Source organism: Mauremys reevesii, linkage group 2, assembly GCF_016161935.1.
Source record: "Mauremys reevesii isolate NIE-2019 linkage group 2, ASM1616193v1, whole genome shotgun sequence".
In the NCBI taxonomy this organism is placed as follows: domain Eukaryota; kingdom Metazoa; phylum Chordata; order Testudines; family Geoemydidae; genus Mauremys; species Mauremys reevesii.
Window position 1 is genome coordinate 279,263,216 of NC_052624.1, and position 20,132 is coordinate 279,283,347.

The following is a 20,132-nucleotide window of genomic DNA, read 5'->3' on the forward strand; positions in this document are numbered from 1 at the left end:
ATATTTCTCTGCAGTGCAGTTCTGAATACATAATACTTTGCTTTGTGAAGGCTGGCTGGTCACTGCTTAACACAATCATTGCCCCTGACAGAACAGGACAGCAGGGGCTGAACAAAAGTCAGCCTTGCTAAGGTGAGCAGAGTGAAGTGACGGAGGAATTGCAACCTAAACCCCCAGTTTAGAGGGAGAGAGTCACGGGAGCCCACCCAAGAAGTAGCTCAGCTGTGGTGTTGCTTTTAACTGGAATTGTCTGGCCCATCAAAGGGTATAGGCTACAGCTAGCCACTAATATAACTGCCCTGTGCAGCAATCCAGTCGCTCAGTGTAGCACTCCCACCTGAGCTAGGCCAAACAGAGGAGTTAACAGGGGTGTAGATAACACTAGTTAACTGCAGGGAGGACCCAGCCTATGACTTGTTTTTCCTTCCTGGGTGACTGAATTCCCCAGTGATCAGAGCCAGGGCAGCATGATTTTTTGCAAAGAGAACACTGCAGGTGAGGAGTGTATGTTCTTTATCAATCTGTTTCTGCATTATCCTCCTTTAGCTTCCAAAAGGCAGCAGCTGTGCCGTATTGCTGTAAAGCAGCTAATAGTGGTGAAATCTCATGGTGTTATTCTCCACAGTAAACTGAGAATCATAGAATACCAGGGTTGGAAGGGACCTCAGGAGGTATCTAGTCCAACCCCCTGCTCAAAGTGGGGCCAATCCCCAGACAGATTTTTGCCCCAGATCCTTACATGTCCCCCTCAAGTATTGAAGTCTAACGCTGGGTTTAGCAGGCCAATGCGCAAACCACTGAGCTATTCCCCCCCCAACCCCTCAGAGGCACAGGAAGAACAAAAAGCCTGGGGACTAGACTGGCTATTAACTCAGCTCTGAACTTGCCAGCAGAGAATCGTTCCACTAGATTTTGCCCCCTTTCCTTGGCAGAAAGGCATCATTCTTACCTCCGTCCTCAGCCAGGAGTTTAGAACTCAGGATTATGGAAAAGGGAGCAAGGCATAAAACCCACACTCCTGGGCAGGGGGGGGGAGTTTATGGAGGGCTTTTGCTTCTGATATTCCTATCGTCCTGGGGACCCCACTGCAGTGAATTATAAGGTCACACCAAAGCATGGGCTCACTTTGGCAGTTTCTGAGCCAGGCCTGTAGCTGTAGGGGTAGCAGAGAGGAGATGGGTTTGACTGTTGAAGTTTTGTCTGGCAATTAAATAACATCTGGGGAAGGGTGTGATAACACTGTACAAATATTTGAAGGGTGTAAACACCCAAGGAGGGGGAGGGATTGTTAAAGAGGGCCCCGGGGGTAGAATTAATAAAGCAAAGGGAAATGTAGGCTGTGCCTCAGGAAGACCACACTGAGAGTGAGCTCTAGTATGTTGTGAAACAGTCTCCCAAGAGGGTAGGGAACAACCCTGGGGGACTGACTTATAGATCCATAGGTTTTAAGGCCTCCTTATAATCTTGTTTGGCCTCCTGCATAATGCAGGTCATCAAACCTCAACCAGTAATTTCTGCATTTATACCGGACGTGACCTCATCGCTTGCCTGCTGTGTTCACATGCTGCAGGTGAGAGCTGCGCAGAATATATAGGGGTGAGATGCAGGTTCACAAACAGGCTGTGCCAGCAAGGACACCAGCTACACTTTTACTTGCTGCCAACCATGAGAGCACCATGGCCAAGCAGGAACCAACGCAGGAGAAGAGAAGCAGGGCAACCGAGTCAATACTGGTCTAAATTGCACCTGTACTTAAGCCCCAGGCTGCCCTTTGGAAGCTAGTTCATACGCAGAGACGCAGAAGTGCCCTTAAATCACTGCATCTACAGGCCACCCAGGTTATACCTAGTCCTTGACTATCACTAACCACTCCGGGCTGCACCGGCCTCCTGTGGGGCTTATGCCAAAAGGTGGTTAATATACCATGCAGCATAGAGATGGCTGCATTATCATCCAGCGCCAGGCAGGAGGGGACCATGGTCTACGAAACTACGCTATAAGGTAACTATGTGTGTATAACTTTATTTTACAACTTCTGTGAATTTCTTTCTATTCTCTTTGCCAAAATAAATCAATGACTCTTCACCAAATCCCTCCCCACTCAATCTTTCACCCCAATGACAGAGAATTCGATCCATTCTGGATCACTTCTGTTATATATCTCAGGGCTTGTCTACACTACAGGACTATTTCGAATCTACTTAAGTCGATCTGTTCGCGCCCTTCTCTGGTCGGTTACAGCGTGAATTGCTGTCATTCAAAGCCGCAAAATCGTTGAGCAACTGCTCTCAAGGTAGTGACTGGTCGGAATGTCCAGGCCAAATGGTGCTGCAAGCTTGTGGACCCCAGGGGACGTTTTACCAGTCTGTTTACGCCCAGGCAGGCACACTCTTTCCCGGACCACAAAATAACGGTTGGGGATGTGCAGATGCCTCGGGGGACCCGCTACCCGCGCCCCCCTGGTGAAGCCCTATACAGGCGCCTTGGGGACACTGAAGGAAAACTCTCAACTACCGGCTGAGCAAGTGGTGGTGGAGTGCGTCGGACGTCTCAAGGAGATGGCGGATGCTTACTCTGACGCTCGGACATCAAAAAAAAGAATATCCGTAGTTATTGCTGCTTGCTGTGTGCATCTTTTGACTTTTTTTTTTTCTGTTTTTATTTTGAAACATGGGAAGCATTCTGTGCTGGTTAGGTGTGCAACTGATGGGTGGGTTTGCCATGGGCTGCTGTGGGTTTGGCGTTGGAAGGGAGGGGGGTGGGGGGAAGGTGAGTATCTGCCCCTGGATGAGTGCATGTGAAAGGAAGCCTGCCCCTAGGGAGGGATGGCACCAGGACCCTGCACTGCACAAGCATACAAGGAAAGGAAAGAAGGGGCAGCATCACACCACACACAGACTGTCCCTGGTGCCTGACTGCTGTGTGGTGTGTGCCCTGCAGTGACCCCTGCAGCAAGTCTAGCAGCATGCACTGGTGGCTGCAGTGACATTACAATTCCCCACAGAACTGTGTGATGTGAAAAGTAGGTGATTTCCTTGAACACATACATGTTCAGTAAACACAGTCTAGTGTTTTCAGTGTGAACAACCAAAGAGAGGAACCAAGTCTCAGGAGATCTCAGAACTAGTCGAGGATTTGAATATCTCCTGCTAAAGGCAATGTGCAAAAGAAAGGATAATCCTTTTTGCAGCCCTCCCGCCAGCTAGGCGAGGGTCATTGTTATGCAACCTAATTGTAAACCATTAACAATAGTAACACTACACTAATTTGCCTACTTAGATGCAGTATTTGCAGACGAAAGACCGCATGTTACGGGACGCACTGCACAGACAGGGACATATGCAGCAAATGCTAGTAGAGCGATGGTTCCACACTTATATCGGATGTCCTGGCGTGGAAGGTTTAATATATATTATAGTTTAATATTTAGAATGTTTTAAATTGTAAATATTTAGAATTTTAAAAGTCCATTTGTGTGGACCTTCTCTTCATATAATTTAATATATATTATAGTTTAATATTTTGTTATAAAAATAAATGTTTATAACGTGTGTTTGCACTTTACCCCCTCCTCCCTGATTCCCGAGTCCTGTTTAACGGCAGGACGGTTGGTAGGGGATCTCTGTGAGGGTGACACTATTCCGTCTCGAGTCCGTCACTGTGGGGGGTACTGGTGGCAGAGCCACCTAGAATAGCATGCAGTGCCTCTAGAAGCGGCATTCACTTTCACGCGCACGTATCGCATCCCGGCTGTATCATCAGATCCTGACTTCCCGGGTCACCCATGCTGGATTGCCCTCTCTCTCTGCTGCTGCTCTGCATCGGTGCAGGTGCTGCGGAGGCTCGCCGATGTGCAACCAGAACGTCAGATCATTTCTGTGGGCTGGCCAGAAGATCCAAGCGGACTGCTGTGTCCAGCCAACAGAGGTGGTGTGCTGGAGGATAGCCGGAGCTGCTAAGTTCGATTACCCTCTAGTTCGAATTAAATGGCTTCCTGGTGTGGACGGTTGAGCGGTTAGTTCGAATTAACGCTGATAAATTCGAATTAAAGTCCTAGTGTAGACCAGGCCTCAGTGAGGGGTTGGAGCTGCTCTGTAATAATTTATGAATGCTGCATGTTGGCCTGGTTATTGGGGGGGTTTTGCTGCATAACTATATTTAGGTTTGGAAAGATCAGGCTTTTGTAGGTAAAAGTTTGTGAATGTCGATTTCACTGTACAAACAAACTGATAAAAGAATGTTTTCATCAATAATAAAAATATACACTTAGGCAAAGTAAGAAAAATGCTGCTTGAGAATTAGCAGAGTCAAAATCCAACAATCTAGACTTTTGAATTAGGCTGGTTACAAGTGGACTAGCAAATGAATAGTAAAAACAGGTAGGGTTTGATTTAAGGATATTGACTTTGTATATTTTGACATGTGATGTGGACAATGTGTCTTTTAATGGTTTACAAAGCTTTAACTTTTTGAATCTCAGTGTCTACAGTTATTAAATAATTGACTCCCCCAATAATGTCCCACAATGGTGAAAATAAAAATAGAATTCTGCCAACCCGTAATACATTGGGTTAACTGACTAGAGAGTTGCCTGGGAAAACAGGCAGCAAGAAATAGGATGCCTCCAGCTAACCACCTCTGCAAACACTTAACGTTGTCAAGGGACAACTCCAGACTGATTAGCTTTGATGATTTTGCCTCGATCTCCTGTGGAGCCTACAGGCTGATTTTGACCCAAAGGGTCAACGCTGGGAACAGAGAAGAACAAAGAATCATGGGATGATTAAACAGAAGCCTACGGGCACAAATCCTAGGTCAGGAAGGCCTAATGCCACACCAAAGTCTGGTCAGGCCCTTCCGTGGGTGGGGAGTTTCATTCTTTAAATACAGAAGCACCACATGGCTGTTGCCCTGACCAAAACTAGTCACAGGGGCCCAGAGGCCTTTCCCCTTGCATCTCTCCCCTCTGCTTCAGAGCCACCCACAGGAACCAACTCCCATCTGGCAGCTCCCCCCTCAACCACACCTTTGGCCTTTTCTAGGAATCACCTGGCCCTTCCCAACTGGGTCGGAGAACCTGCTCTCCCAGAGCCAAATACCTGTTCTGAAAAGGACTGTTTCCTCCTGGCCCTTAAAGAAGCAGACCGCACTGTTACAGACCCTCTCTCAAGAGAGGCAGTAGTTGTGTGGGGGAACGGGACTGAGACCCAAGACCCCATCTGGGGGTATCTGAAGAAGCTAAGTCTGGTTAGGTTACCACAAGGGGGTTGTTAGATTTTAGGTAAGGGAGGCAAGTGTATAGACCGTTTGTAATTTCAAAATCCTTTTTTCTGTCAAGCTTTGCTCCCACTGTTAAATAAACTATATTTCAGGTTTTCAGAAGGCTCTTGTATCACTGAATACCACGAGCCACAGGCTCCCAAAGCGACATATTGCCAATGTCTGGTCTCAGTCAGAGCTGCTGGGTAAGCATGGTTGATACACATGGTACTGCAGCCCCAAACCTGTCTCAGAGGGGGAGAATGAGAATGCACTGAGAGAGTCCCAAACTAGCCCTGCAAGCGTGACATTGTCACTGGATTCTCCTGTTCTGCTGGATTCAGTGGATTCAATTCTTCTCTTTTTGCTTGCTTTATCTCCTGCATGCTGCTTACCCCAGTTCAGCTCTGTCAACTCCTTAACAGGACAAGCCCTTTGAAAACTTAGATGGAATTCCTCCTAGTTAAAACCAAACCAAAATAAAACCAAAACAGCTTCAGATCATTATGTTTCACAGCATAAAAACAAAGCAATTACATAAAAACATCCAATACTCTTGTCGGAAATTTGTGAGATTACACTATTTTATTCCTTGGAATTCAGAACAATAAACACACAGGAACTAATAACAGAGAGAAAGAAAGCAGACTGCTCCCTAAAACAGTGAGACACAACTCACTGGACCTTACTCTGGGCTGGCTGACTGCAGACTTACTGCTGCTGCTTCAAGCTTCCTTCCAGAGGCCCTTACCCTGCAAACAGGAGCAGGAGAAGCCCTGAGAATTTAAAGTGATCAACAATTTTAACATAGTTTTCAGCACACCACACAGGTGGCCTAATGAGCCTATCTGAGAAGTATTATGGAGCACAATGGCACGTCCAGACTCTAACATCTTCTTGTTGATCACTATTAAGTGAGAGGGATGGTGGAAGCCAAGGACAAGGATTGGACATTCTTGGCAGGATGAGAGAATGAAGCACAGATGCAAACCTGTCAGTCTCAATAGTTGGAGAACAATCACAGTAAGACACATTTCATCACTGATCAGGCACAGCATGCTAGTGGAGAAGATTATTCTTCCAAATAGGGCTTTTTAAAATGTACTTCCTTTATAGGTTTATTATTTGCTAAAAGGCAGATTGACTTCCAAATCATTTGGGCAATCTAAAAGCTCCCCACGGAGATTAAACATCCACTGCTTGATGTTATCCATGCACAAACCAGCCGTATGTCAATCCTCTTCTGCTTGGCGCTGCGGTGGAGTATTTTAACCGGACGTCTTTATCAGATTTCCATTGACAGCTGTCAAAGCGTGCTAGGGGAATAATGTGTTTGCAAATGGTTTTCTTACCTTTCTCTTCTCCCTTTCTCTCTCCTCCTAAAATTGCCTGCTACAAAGTGCCTGCTCTTGAAGAAGGAGAGATAGAAGTACGATGTGCTTCATGCAAACTGATGGCAGGATGTCTCTGAGGGCCAGCATTTTCATGAGTTGCCTATGAAATTGTGCCCTGAAAACTGCATGCATACAAGCTGCCTTTTCATGATTTTGCCAAGGGACATCAAAATTGTCACACTTAATCAAACCAATGGGCCATCTTCTCTGGTCCCATATCTGTGACAGTGGCTAGATATGCCAGGGGAAGGCATAAAACCTCTAAACAGACATATTTCCATACTGTGCCCAACGGGTAAGTTTCTTTATAACCCCAACCTGTTAGTTGTTAGCTTTTGTCCTGGTGCATTGGGATTAATAGTATGCATTTTTATCCTAGATATTGTAACTGTCAATGTTCATTTTATTATTCATATAAATGTCTAGTCATTTTTTAAAAATCTGCTGAGCTCTTGGCCTCAACAATAACATGTGACAATAAGTTCCACAGGTTAATGTGTTTTTAAAAAAAGTTTATGTGAGCAAATTTGGTATCCAACTTTTATACAAGTGTAGAAAGGCGGGGTTTGCATGTGCAATTTTGGAGGATATTGTCCAAAATTTGGTCCTTTCTCTGTGGTCACCTTAATTAGCACAATACTTCACCAGTGGTTGCATTGATTTTAGAGGGTCCACTCCAACTCATTTTAATGGGACTATACCTGTGGAGTAAGGTACTGTTCAACACGAATAAGAGTGTCAGAAGCTGGCATTTAATAATAACTAGATATGGATTCCAGTATTAGAAAAAATAAGGAATATAATTTCAGTTCCAAGGAGAAATCCCCTCGTGCATTGCATTTCAGTTGTTATTCCTGCAAGTTTCAGGCACTCAAGGAATTCATGATGGAACCAAATGAAATTCTCCCTTTCTAGGAATCAGAGCACAAATGCAAACCATAGATCATTAGCCATTGCCATCAGGAATGCACTGCTGGAAATCTATCAGCACACACATATTGCTTCGGATGGGCTATTTCATCACGACAGAGACAACCCCGCACTTCTGTTTGGGCGTTACTCCCCTCCCCTTTGCCCCCTTGCCCACCTCCTTACATTTTGCAGCAGGAGATATCACTCGTCATCGTTTCAAAACACAGACAAATTATCTGCCAACACTCAGCTCTGTCTCATCTTTTCTGGCACTAAATGGTGCAGGATTGGACTAATCTCTCCGCAGTCTCTCTCACACACGCTGCAAATTGAGTTCAAATTATTTGAGGGAATCTAAACCATGCAGCAAAAATTTCATGAATACCTAATTGGCTTAAGGGTAGTTTTGAATGCTGCTTCTCCAGCTACTGATCTCGCTGTAGAGTAGTTATCAGAAAGGATAACAACACGCAGAAGTCAAATAACACTGATTGCCACGTTATCTAGAGACAGTGGCAAGAATGATGTGGATTTTTTCATCCTGAGATCTATCTCCTTGTGATTTTGTACCTTTCTCCATGTACAGAGTTGTTTGCAGGGTTGCTGTAGCCGTGTTGGTCCCAGGATATTAGAAAGATGAGGTGGGTGAGGAATATCTTTAATTGGCTCAACTTTGATTGGGAAAAGAGACAAGCTCACACAAGCTCAAAAGCTCGTCTCTTTTCCCAACAGAAGTTGGTCCAATCAAAGATATTACCACACCCGCGCGGTCTCTCTACGGACATAGGCAATAATTGTGTTGCATTTAGGATAATGCTACTAAACTGTCCGGAGGTGAATTAGGAACAAATCGGCGTGTGTTGTCTAGCATCTTTCCCATTTTACAACCAGTTGAAGCTGAGAGTAGCTACCAGGAAATAAGGAGGGCATGTCTATAATGCAGCCGTGGCATGTGGCTCGCAGCTTCTATAGACATCCCTGATCTAGTTTTAATCTAGCTAGCGTGGATACTGGAGCAGGAAAGCCATGGCAGCATGTGCTTCAGCGCGAACCCTGAGTAATTACCTGGGTTGCTAGCCCACGCTGCTGCCGCTTCATGGCTCCGGTACCCAAACTAGCCAGAGTAAAGCTGCAGCTCAGACAGACACACACAGCCCAGGATTTGTGTAAACGTACTCAGAGGCAGCCTGCAGGGACTTCTACCCTGCAGGTGAATGCTATAATATGGGGTTGTCCGTGTACTTACTTACATGGTAAGCTCTTTGAGGGAGGGACTATCTTTTTGCTCTGTTTTTGTACAGTGCCTCAACACTGGAGTCCTGGTGCCCTCCTTCAGCACAAATAATAATAATGATAATGCAGGATAAGTGGAATCCACAACTATAGATAGCCAGATTCCTTTCCTTCCTGTCTGACTGTAAGAGCTTTGTGGGAGAGACTCTGACCTCAGATGGGACCCCTCGTTGCTTCCATGATACAAATAACTAACAATAATAAGTAGGTATTCTTGCATGTAGCTGTCTATTAGTGTTTAAAGGGTTAATTTCTGTTCTCAGATCTATGCACACATCTCTTGCTGGAAAATGTCCAAGGTACCCAGCGTGCATATGCAAGGCCAAAACGTGGAAGATTTGGGAGCAGCTCTCTTCTATTTCATCTTGAGCAGAAGCATGGCTGATGTTGCCAATGGTACATAAAGGTCAGTCGAAAGCCAGATAAACTGTGAATGGAAATGAGAAAGGTGATGGCATGAGAAAGGCCGGATGAGGGTATTTCATTGACTAAAGAGAAACCAGAGTGGCAATTGAAATGTGTCACATTGCTTCATAAACTCATGCAACCAAATCCCGAGAGGAAAGAGAACTCACACCTCCTTTTGGCTTCAGCGAGTGCGTCTCAGCACCTCTCAGGGTTAAGCCTAGTTGCAAACACAAGCACTGTTGGGGATATTAAAACTGGCTCTGATCTGAATTCTTGCTCACTAAGCTGCAAAGCAAGTTAAAAAGGAAGGAGACGTTTGGCAACAAACTCTGCCATTAGTAAAAAGGCGGCAGAAGGAAGGAATTTTCTATTTGTTTATCCGAAATTGAAAGTATCAACACTTCTATCTCGAGAGGAGCTGCTCACTGGAAGTGTTTGTATTGTATGCAGGGATTATAAATAGTGCAGTAATTGGCTGGTGGTCTGTAGGGGATGTGTCTGATTTAATATCACAAGGGTAGCTGTGTTAGTCCGTATCCACAGAAACGAGGAGTCAGGTGGCACCTTAAAGACTAACAGATTGATTTGGGCAAATAAATCTGTTAGTCTTTAAGGTGCCACCGGATCCCTCGTTGTTTTTTTGATTTAATAGGGAGCCTTTGCAGCTCTTTACAGGGGGATTGCAGTCTAAAGTGCAGGAACCAGTATCGGCATTCCTGGCTCTGCCTCTGGCTTCCCTGCAAACCCGGAGAAAGGCATTTACACTCAAATTGCTCAATTATAAACCAGGTGTTGTAGTGTAGTCAGCGGTCCACTCCATGACTGGAATCCAGGCCAGAACGGGTAGGTCCCATGTGCTGTCAGTAGATAGCATGGGTAATGTTTCCTTAGTATGGCAGCTAGATTGCCAGGGAGACCTGTATGGGTCTCTCTGGGTCCAGCAGCCTCAGGGAAGAATCCCCTTAGAGTCATCCCTAAGAACTCCTCACTGCTAGCTGACAAAGGGTTCACTGTCCTGTAACAAACGAGGAGTCCTTGTGGCACCTTAGAGACTAACAAATTTATCTGGGCTGATACAGACTCACATGGCTCCCACTGAAACCTGTCCTGTAACAGCAATTCCTATCAGACCTGACAAACTCACTACAGCTAACAACCCCCAAAAGGGTCGTCTAATAAAAGCCTATGTGTGATACTTGTGTTAGTGCTGCGAAGATTGTGAAGGCTGCTAAGTTGTTACTGCTGCTGTTCTGGGCACTCCGATGGCAGCTACGCTAGCAGACGGTGCAGCATGTTAACTCAGCAGACCTTGATGTTACTCATGTAGGAAGACCACAGGTTTGGTTCGGTGGCAAAGCTACTCGGCCAGGTTTATTGTTGACAAAGCACAGTACTGGTACCCTGGCTCAATTGTTACTGGTACATTAACACCCATATGCCCGCAACAATGGTACCCGCTCAGTCATCACACCAGGATGCTGTCCCCTCGGCAAGTCCAAAGGTGCCCTGCCTGTGACTTCTCCTTTTATACATTGATACAAACAAGTTATGTATTACACTTTAGACATCGTTAGTTACCACCCTTCTCCTTGTACCCGCTACTTTGGACTGTGACACTGAATGGAATATGGGAGACAGTGTATGATATTATTGACACCAATATTATAAAATTGAAAGGAGTCTAACCAGATATGCCATGTAAGGTATCTGTGAAAATGTTATGATTTGCAAAGTATAATAATCTTGTTTATCTGTTTGTATCACTTTGTACGGTGAGGTATAGATAGGTAGGGTGTATCCACATTTCAAAACTTGTGCTATGTTTCTGGGGGACACCCCCAGACTGATTGGCATTCAGCACTGCCTAGCCTGTTTGATGGCCCATCAGCTGTAAAATGAACCCATTGAAGGCCAGGGACTAGACCCTATGACTCATCAAAGCACGCAGAACTGCCAACTGTAGTCTGTAACCTATCGTTTAAATCAGCTTCTGTAGCAACTGACTGGAGGATAGCTAATGTGACACCAATTTTTAAATAGGGCTCCAGAGGTGATCCTAGCAATTACAGGCCGGGATGCCTAACTTCAGTACCGGGCAAACTGGTTGAAACTATAGTAAAGAACACAATTGTCAGACACATAGATGAACATAATTTGTTGGGGAAGAGTCAACATGGTTTTTGGTGAGGCATGATTTCCTTTTACAATCTACTAGAATTCTTTGAGGGGGCCAACAAGCATGTGGACAAGGGGGATCCAGTGGATATACTGCACTTAGATTTTCAGAAAGCCTTTGACAAGGTCCCTCACCAAAGGCTCTTAAGCAAAGAAAGCAGTCATGGGATAAGAGGGAAGGTCTTCTCATGCATTGGTCACTAGTTAAAAGATAGAAAACAAAGTGGGGTAGGAATAAATGGTCAGTTTTCAGAATGGAGAGCGGTAAATAGTGGTGTCCCCCAGGGGTCTGTTCTGGGACCAGTCCTATTCAAAATATGCATAAATGACCTGGAAAAAGGGGTAAACAGTGAGGTGGCAAAATTTGCAGATGATACAAAACTACTCAAGATAGTTAAGTCCCAGGCAGACTGCAAAGAGCTACAAAAGGATCTCTCAAAACTGGGTGACTGGGCAAAAAAATGGCAGATGAAATTCAATGTTAATAAATGCAAAGTAATACACATTGGAAAACATAATCATAGAATCATAGAATATTAGGGTTGGAAGAGACCTCAGGAGGTCATCTAGTCCAACCCCCTGCTCAAAGCAGACGTAACACCCACTCAATCATCCCAGCCAGGGCTTTGTCAAGCCGGGCCTTAGAAACCTCTAAAGATGGCAATTCAACCACCTCCCTAGGTAACCCATTTCAGTGCTTCATCACCCTCCTAGTGAAATAGTGTTTCCTGATATCTCAACCTAGACCTTCCCCACTGCAACTTGAGACAATTGCTTCTTGTTCTATCATCTGCCACCACTGAGAACAGCCCAGCTCCATCCTCTTTGGAACTCCCCTTCAGGTAGTTGAGGGCTGCTATCAAATCTCCCCTCACTCTTCTCTTCTGCAGACTAAATAATCCCAGTTCCCTCAGCCTCTCCTCGTAAATCAAGTGTCCCAGCCCCCTAATAATTTTCGTTGCCCTCTGCTGGACTCTCTCCAATCTGTCCACATCCCTTCTGTAGTGGGGGGACCAAAACTGGATGCAATACTCTAGGTGGGGCCTCACCAGTGCCAAATAGAGGGGAATAATCACATCCCTCGATCTGCTGGCAATGCTCCTACTAATACAGCCCAATATGCCGTTGGCCTTCTTGGTAACGGGGGCACACTGCTGACTCGTATCCAGCTTCTCATCCACTGTAATCCCCAGGTCCTTTTCTGCAGAACTGCTGCTTAGCCAGTTGGTCCCCAGTCTGTAGCACTGCATGGGATTCTTCCATCCTAAGTTCAGGACTCTGCACTTGTCCTTGTTGAACCTCATCAGATTTCTTTTGGCCCAATCCTCCAATTTGTTTAGGCCACTCTGGACCCTATCCCTGCCCTCCAGCGTATCTGCCTCTCCCCCTATTTTAGTGTCATCTGCAAATTTGCTGAGGGTGCAATTAATCCCATCATCCAGATCATTAATAAAGATGTTGAACAAAACTGGCCTCAGGACCGACTCCTGGGGCACTCTGCTTGATAATGGCTGCCAACTAGATATCAAGCCTTTGATCACTACCCATTGAGCCCGACAATCTAGCCAGCTTTCTGTCCACCTTATAGTCCATTCATCCAATCCATACTTTTTTAACTTGCTGTCAAGAATACTGTGGGAGACCATATCAAAAGCTTTGCTAAAGTCAAGATATATCACATCCACCATTTTCCCCATATCCACAGAGCCAGTTATCTCATCATAGAAGGCAATCAGGTTGGTCAGGCATGACTTGCCCTTGGTGAATCCATGTTGACTCTTCCTGATCACCTTCCTCTCCTCTAAGTGCTTCAAAATGGATTCCTTCAGGACCTGCTCCATGATTTTGCCTGACAATAAAAATCCCAACTATACATATAAAATGAGGGGTCTAAATTAGCTGTTACCACTCAAGAAAGAGATCTTGGAGTCATTGTGGATAGTTCTCTGAAAATATCCACTCAATGTGCAGCGGCAGTCAAAAAAGTCAATAGAATGTTGGGAATCATTAATAAAGGGATAGATAATAAGACAGAAAATATCATATTGCCTCTATATAAATCCATGGTATGCCCACATCTTGAATACTGCGTGCATATGTGGTCACTCCATCTCAAAAAAGATATATTGGAATTGGAAAATGTTCAAAAAAGGGCAACAAAAATTATTAGGGGTATGGAACAGCTGCCATATTAGTAGAGAGTAATAAGACTGGGACTTTTCAGCTTGGAAAAGTGACGACTAAGGGGGGATATGATAGAGGTCTATATTATCATGAGTGGTGTGGAGAAATTAAATAAGGAAATGTTTATTTACTCCTTCTCATAACAAAAGAACTAGGAGGTCACCAAATGACATTAATAGGTAGCAGGTTTAAAACAAACAAAAGGAAGTATTTTTTTACACAACACACAGTCAACCTCTGGAACTCCTTGCCAGAGGATGTTGTGAAGGCCAAGACTATAACAGGGTTCAAAAAAGAACTACATACATTCATGGAGGATAGGTCCATCAATGGCTATTAGCCAGGATGAGCAGGGATGGTGTCCTTAGCCTCTGTTTGTCCGAAACTGAGAATGGGCGACGGGATGGATCACTTGATGATCACCTGTTCTGTGTACAGGATACTGGGCTAGATGGACCTTTGGACTGACCCAGTAGGGCTGTTCTTATGTTCTTATGTAGGGGCATGCCTATGGACAGGATTTTCCATGCCATGTGCTATGAAGTTTGTGTTTGGGTCAAAGGAAGTACTAGCCACATAGCAAAAGGAATAGAAAGGACAGCTGCCTCATTTCCATTTGGTCTTCAATCCTGGCTTCTTACCTCTGGAGGAACTTTTCTACCAACTGAAGCTCTCAGCAAAGGACTGAGTTACCCATCCAGGCTGTGGATGTGTTCCAGATGACCTTTCAAGCCAGCCAACTCACCAAGGCAGCTAAGAACCTGATATATGGACTTTGAAGTCTCTGTATGTATCTGAGTGCTTTATTATTTAACAACTCTCTCTTGTTCTTTTTGTTTTCTTTATAGTAAACCTTTAGTTTTAGACACTAAAAGATTATCTGGCTGCATGGTATTTTGCGTAAGATCCAAACTAATATTGACCTGGTAACATGGTTTTTGAATCTGACATCAGGAATCATAACATTCAAAAACCAGTAGGAGAACACTTCAACCTCTCTGGTCACTCAATAACAGACCTGAGTGTGTCAAGTATCAGAGGGGTAGCCGTGTTAGTCTGGATCTGTAAAAGCAGCAAAGAATCCTGTGGCACCTTATAGACTAACAGACGTTTTGCAGCATGAGCTTTCGTGGGTTAATACCCACTTCTTCGGATGCAAGTCATCCGAAGATGTGGGTATTCACCCACGAAAGCTCATGCTGCAAAATGTCTGTTAGTCTATAAGGTGCCACAGGATTCTAGACCTGAGGGTGGCAATTTTGCAACTGAAAAGCTTCAAAAACAGACTCCAACGAGAAACTGCTGAGCTGGAATTGATATGCAACTAGATACAATCATCTTAGGCTTGAATAGAGACTGGGAACGGCGGAGCCATTACAAACATTGAATCTATCTCCCCTTGTAAGTATTCTCACACTTCTTGTCAAACTGTCTGTACTGGGCTATCTTGATTATCACTTCAAAAGTTTTTTCTCTTACTTAATTGGCCTCTCAGAGTTGGTAAGACAACTCCCACCTTTTCATGCTCTCTGTATGTGTATATATAGCTCCTCAATATATGTTCCATTCTATGCATCCGAAGAAGTGGGCTGTAGCCCATGAAAGCTTATGCTCAAATAAATTTGTTAGTCTCTAAGGTGCCACAAGTACTCCTGTTTTTTTTGCAGATACAGATTAACATGGCTGCTACTCTTTAACTTCAGTGTTACCCACCAGTTTTGGGAGTATCTGCTCTCCCTTTTGCAGCCTGCCCTGACCTTGGCATTTTCAGTGAGGGCTGCCCTAGTCACCCCTGGGTCACACAGACAATACATCCTTATCCATTATCCTGTCATCCCATCCTTATTTTATAAGGCGTTGGTGTGTGCCTGTATCATATCTTCAGAATGTGTTTATGTAGTTACTTGAGAGATCTGTGTGTACCATCTTCTCTGGTCAGGAATGTGCATATTTGGTGTTAGCTAAAACCTAGTGTGTTGTTATTTTGCCAAGACCATGACTACTCTGGTTAACAGACTTTGATTCACACTGTTAGTTATGCCTAGGGCTCCAACAAGGCCTACAATACTGATCTTCATAATCATTGTGAGAGGTATGTTTCGATGATACTTAAGGAGTTGTATATAGGTACTGAAATATATTTTAGAATCTGTATTCCAGGCAAGGTTGACAAAGAGGTTTTGCCAGACAAAGGGATGTAGATTCAGCTGTCTGCTTAGGTTGATAGATACCTTAATAAATCTGAAAAAAAAAATCACCATTTTTTCAATCAGCTCTAATATATAATAGTAACCTATAATCATTTGAGGTGTGTCTTAACACAAAGACGACTGCTTAAGGTTAAATATGCGTCTCCAGAATTCTTATTCTATCTATCCATTGCCAAATATGTAGCATTACAGCTGCTCAGCAAACATATTGGCCAACTGGTTGCTAAGAGACTACAGAAATATTAAAAACTAAAGTATCAAATTACAATAGGAAACTCTATAGAGAAGGTAACAAAATAATAAAAAATACAATAAACACTCACATGAAGTATTAAGACAATAATTTTGATAAGTGTCCTCCCTATGCAGAAGTGAACAATCTAATTCTAGGAAAATCTTTATTGGTCTTAAATTATTTTCCTCCTCCTAGGAACATAATACTGACCCTATTGGGTCAGACCAATGGTCCATCTAGCACAGCACCCTGGCTTCCGATAATGGTCAATGACAGATGCTTCAGAGAGAGTGAACAGAACAGGGCACTTTATCAAGGGATTCATCCCCTGTCATTCAGTCCAAGCTTCTAGCAGTCAGATGTTTAGGGACATCCAGAGCATGGGGTTGCATCTGTGACCATCTTGGCTAATAGCCATTGATAGACCTATGCTCCATGAACTTCTCTAATTATTTTTTGAATCCAGTTACACTTTTGGCCTCCACAACATCCCCTGGCAATGAGTTCCACAGGTTGACTGATGTCTTGTGTGAAGAAATACTTCCTTATGTTTGTTTTAAACCTACTGCCTATTAATTTTATTGGCTGAGCCCTGGTTTGTCTGTTTGCTATGTGACGGGATTTATAGCAATACCTTATTCACTTCTCCACTCCCTTTTTGGTGAACAACCCAAACCCCATGAATGACATTTTTCATGCATATAGATCTGGGTATGATCAGCTGCAACTGAACCCTGGTGGCAGAGGGCAACTGAAGTTGCCCGTTGAGTTTGTTAAAGGTTTGGCATACTGAACGGTTTAGGCAAGGTGGAAACAAATGAACCAGAAATTTCTGGGAGGGGACATGCTGACAAAGAGTCTTCTGAATCTTTAAACAGTGCCAAATTATTCTGAAAGCCCAACTCAGAGCTTTTCTTTTGCCATCTGGTCCATTGGTTAGCCCTTAATCTAGCCTTGGTCTCCATTACGATAAGGCATGGTTGTTTTGATCTGGATGGCTCTAAAGGGGGTGGGGGATGCTCAAGGACTCCAGCAGAGCCCATGTTCTGTCCAAGCCTCACTGAAGGGAAGTCCAGCAGAGCACAGATGATTATATTTGGAACACCTGGTACTACAGTCTACCGAGAGTGCTGCTATCTCATTTTGGTGGCTCATGTGGGTGGAGCTTGGCTTGTGGGTGGAGCTTGGGAGAATGCCACTATTTTTCTCCTGTTCCAGTCATCATGGTAGAACCCTGTCTGCCCACAAACAGGTTTTTAACTTTGGTTCTGCATAGTTTTAAAATGTGGTTTTATGGCTTGTGTAGACACCGAGTTTAATATTTTTCTTGATGGCAGCAGAAAGCTGTAGAAACCTACAGTCAGTGGACTTAATCAAAAGCAGCCCAGAGGTTCTAGGGAGTGCAGATTTGCACCTGATCCTACATACTTAACACATGAGTGCCAATCATAATTACTTTTAGTAGAAGAATAGCACAAAGTCTGCTTTGCACATAGCCACATAAAATAGCTCAACCTAATGGTCAGGATTCAGAGCCAATAAGTAAGCATTACAAGTGCACCTTGTACCACTGCCCAATATTCTGTCAGCATGTACCTGAACATTTGCATAGACAGAAACCTCACAAAGTTCTCTCCAGACTGGGAAAACCCTAGGTCAAACACTAGGTCCTAGTGCGACAGTATAGCTAGGACTACAGAATGTCACTGTGATGGGTTCGTCCCAGGGTGCCATCTGGAACTGGGTACCAGTGAGCCCCCTGACCCACCAGCCTGGGCTCCCTTCTACAATGTAATGCTATGACAAGCTGCCAAGCCCTCCAGGCTTCGGCCTGCATGTTCACCAGCATACATACAGGTAGGGACACACCCAGCTGCAGTACATGCAGGCAGGCTCTTTAACCAGCCCCTGCATGGGAAGGCTTCAGCTAGGGCACCTCTGAGTTCCTAAGGGACAAACTCCCTCTAGAGTATAAACTAAAAATTATACCGTCTTGCACTGCACAGCGTAAGCTCATAAAATTTACCCCCTCTCTCAGAGTGGAGAGGAATATGCAATAGTTTTCTCCCCCGAGTTAGGATTCCCACACACTGGTTTTAGATAAAGCAAAAACAAATCTATTAACAACAAAAGATAGATTTTAAGTGATTATAAGGGACAGCCAACAGATCAAAGCAGATTACCTAGCAAATAAACAAAACATACAAACTAACCTTAATATACTAAATAGATTGGATATGAATAGCAGGTTCTCACCCTAAGGGATGATACAAGCAGGCTGCAGATTCTTCACCAGCTAGAGATCTCTTTAGCCTGGGTCCAGCACTTCCCCCAGTTCAGTCTTTGTTCCTCAGGTGTTTCCAGGAGTCTTCCTGGGTGAGGAGTCAATGAAGAACCAAGATGATGTCACTCCCCTACCTTATATAGTTTTTGCATATGGTGGGAACCCTTTGTTTCAAAGCTTGCTTCCCATGCCAGTCAGCGGAAAAATACTGGCATCCCAAGATGGAATCCAGCATCAGGTAACCTGGTCACATGTCCCTATAGTGTCATAGCAGACATTATTCGGTGGTTGTCTATAGCATCCTCAGGAAGGCTCCCCAGTGGGAGATAAGCATCTCCTAAGGCCTATTGTTCTCTCTAATGGCCCTTCCCCACCCAATACGTAGGCTGAAAACCTCTGGTCTAGTAGGCATTCCCTGGGTGTAAACACATTTGTAATACAGATACATAGTCAATATTCCTAACTTCAGATACAAAAATGATACATGCATACAAATAGGATAATCATATTCAGCAAATCATAACTTTTCCAAGGATCTCTCATATGACCCATCTTGCATAAAATACATCATAACTATGTCATAATCATAGCATAATGATATCACTATGAAGAATATGGGGTGCAGTGTCACAGTCACCCCAAGCACGTTTCAGTAAAGCATTGCAGAGAAAATTACAGGGTCTGCATAACTGTCTCAGGACAACAGTAAGCTAGGCCTGTCTAGACTCAAATCGCCAGGTCCCCCGTGTCACCAACTATCACAATATTTGGGGGTTTTCTTAAAACCCTAGCTCCTGGAGTCAGGTGATTATGTGAAACTCTCAACTTTCATTTAAAAAAAAAAAAAGGAAAGAAAACCTGAATCCTAAAAGCTCCCATATTAAAAGAAAAATGAAAAAAACCCTTCTAAGCCAATTTTATGATTTTTCTGATGGTGAGGCTGACTTCTGGTTTTCAAATCACTGGAATTTGCAATACGAGTCTGTTACTTAACACAGAGAGACACCATATCTATTTTCATGGGCAAAGCCTAGTAGGGGATAAAAATAGTATTGAAGTAATCAGGTTATTGGCATAGGAAACTCCCTCCATACAAGAGGGCAGCATCGATGAGTCATGGCTCTATGGGGGGAAGAGAGTTCTTCCTAATTCCCAGAAGCTGTTATGAATTTCTTAGGCACTTTGAGATCTATTGATGAAAAAGCGCTATATATGAGGGAGGTATTATTATTACTGAGGGTCAAATGATCTCTTGTAAGATGTGCCATGCGACCAGGCCCTTCCAGCAACCTAAGTGGGGAAAAGAGTGACATAATGGCTGCTCCCTGCCATACAAAACCAGTTGCCTTAGTAACTAAAACAGTTCAGCTGTAGAGCACATGCACAGGAAGACTAATACTGGAGATTCCTGTGGCAAGCTGAGGGGAGCACGGTGACAACTTACGGCTCATGGAAAAATATGGCAGAAAGAAGGGTTATATCAATTAAAAGGGGCACAGTGTGTGTGTGATACAGCAATTATAAGTATGATTTCCCAAAGAATCAGTGTCTGAATGAACTAACATAACTAATTCCATGTAAGCCTCTGGACTCACCCCTGCAGCACCTCCTGCTAGTCTCTCAGGGAATTAGCTCACTGCTAGTCAGGAGCGCCCTCTGCAGGCCGGTGATCCGCCTTACCTGTGGCCTCATGTCCCTCCCAGGACCCCAGTGCTCCATTTACCTGGGGTGCTGCCCCCTGGCAGTAACCCCTCCCAGCCTCAGGGTTTCCCCCTCCC

At 44.2% G+C, this 20,132-nt stretch overlaps 1 long non-coding RNA gene across 1 annotated transcript; it reads left to right on the plus strand.

Moving 5' to 3' along the window:
* The first annotated feature begins 430 nt into the window (after positions 1 to 430).
* Positions 431 to 14,420, plus strand: LOC120399485. Its single transcript, XR_005595191.1, has 3 exons — positions 431 to 495; positions 9,122 to 9,264; positions 14,126 to 14,420. It is a non-coding gene; the product is annotated as an uncharacterized LOC120399485 (long non-coding RNA).
* The last annotated feature ends 5,712 nt before the right edge of the window (positions 14,421 to 20,132 follow it).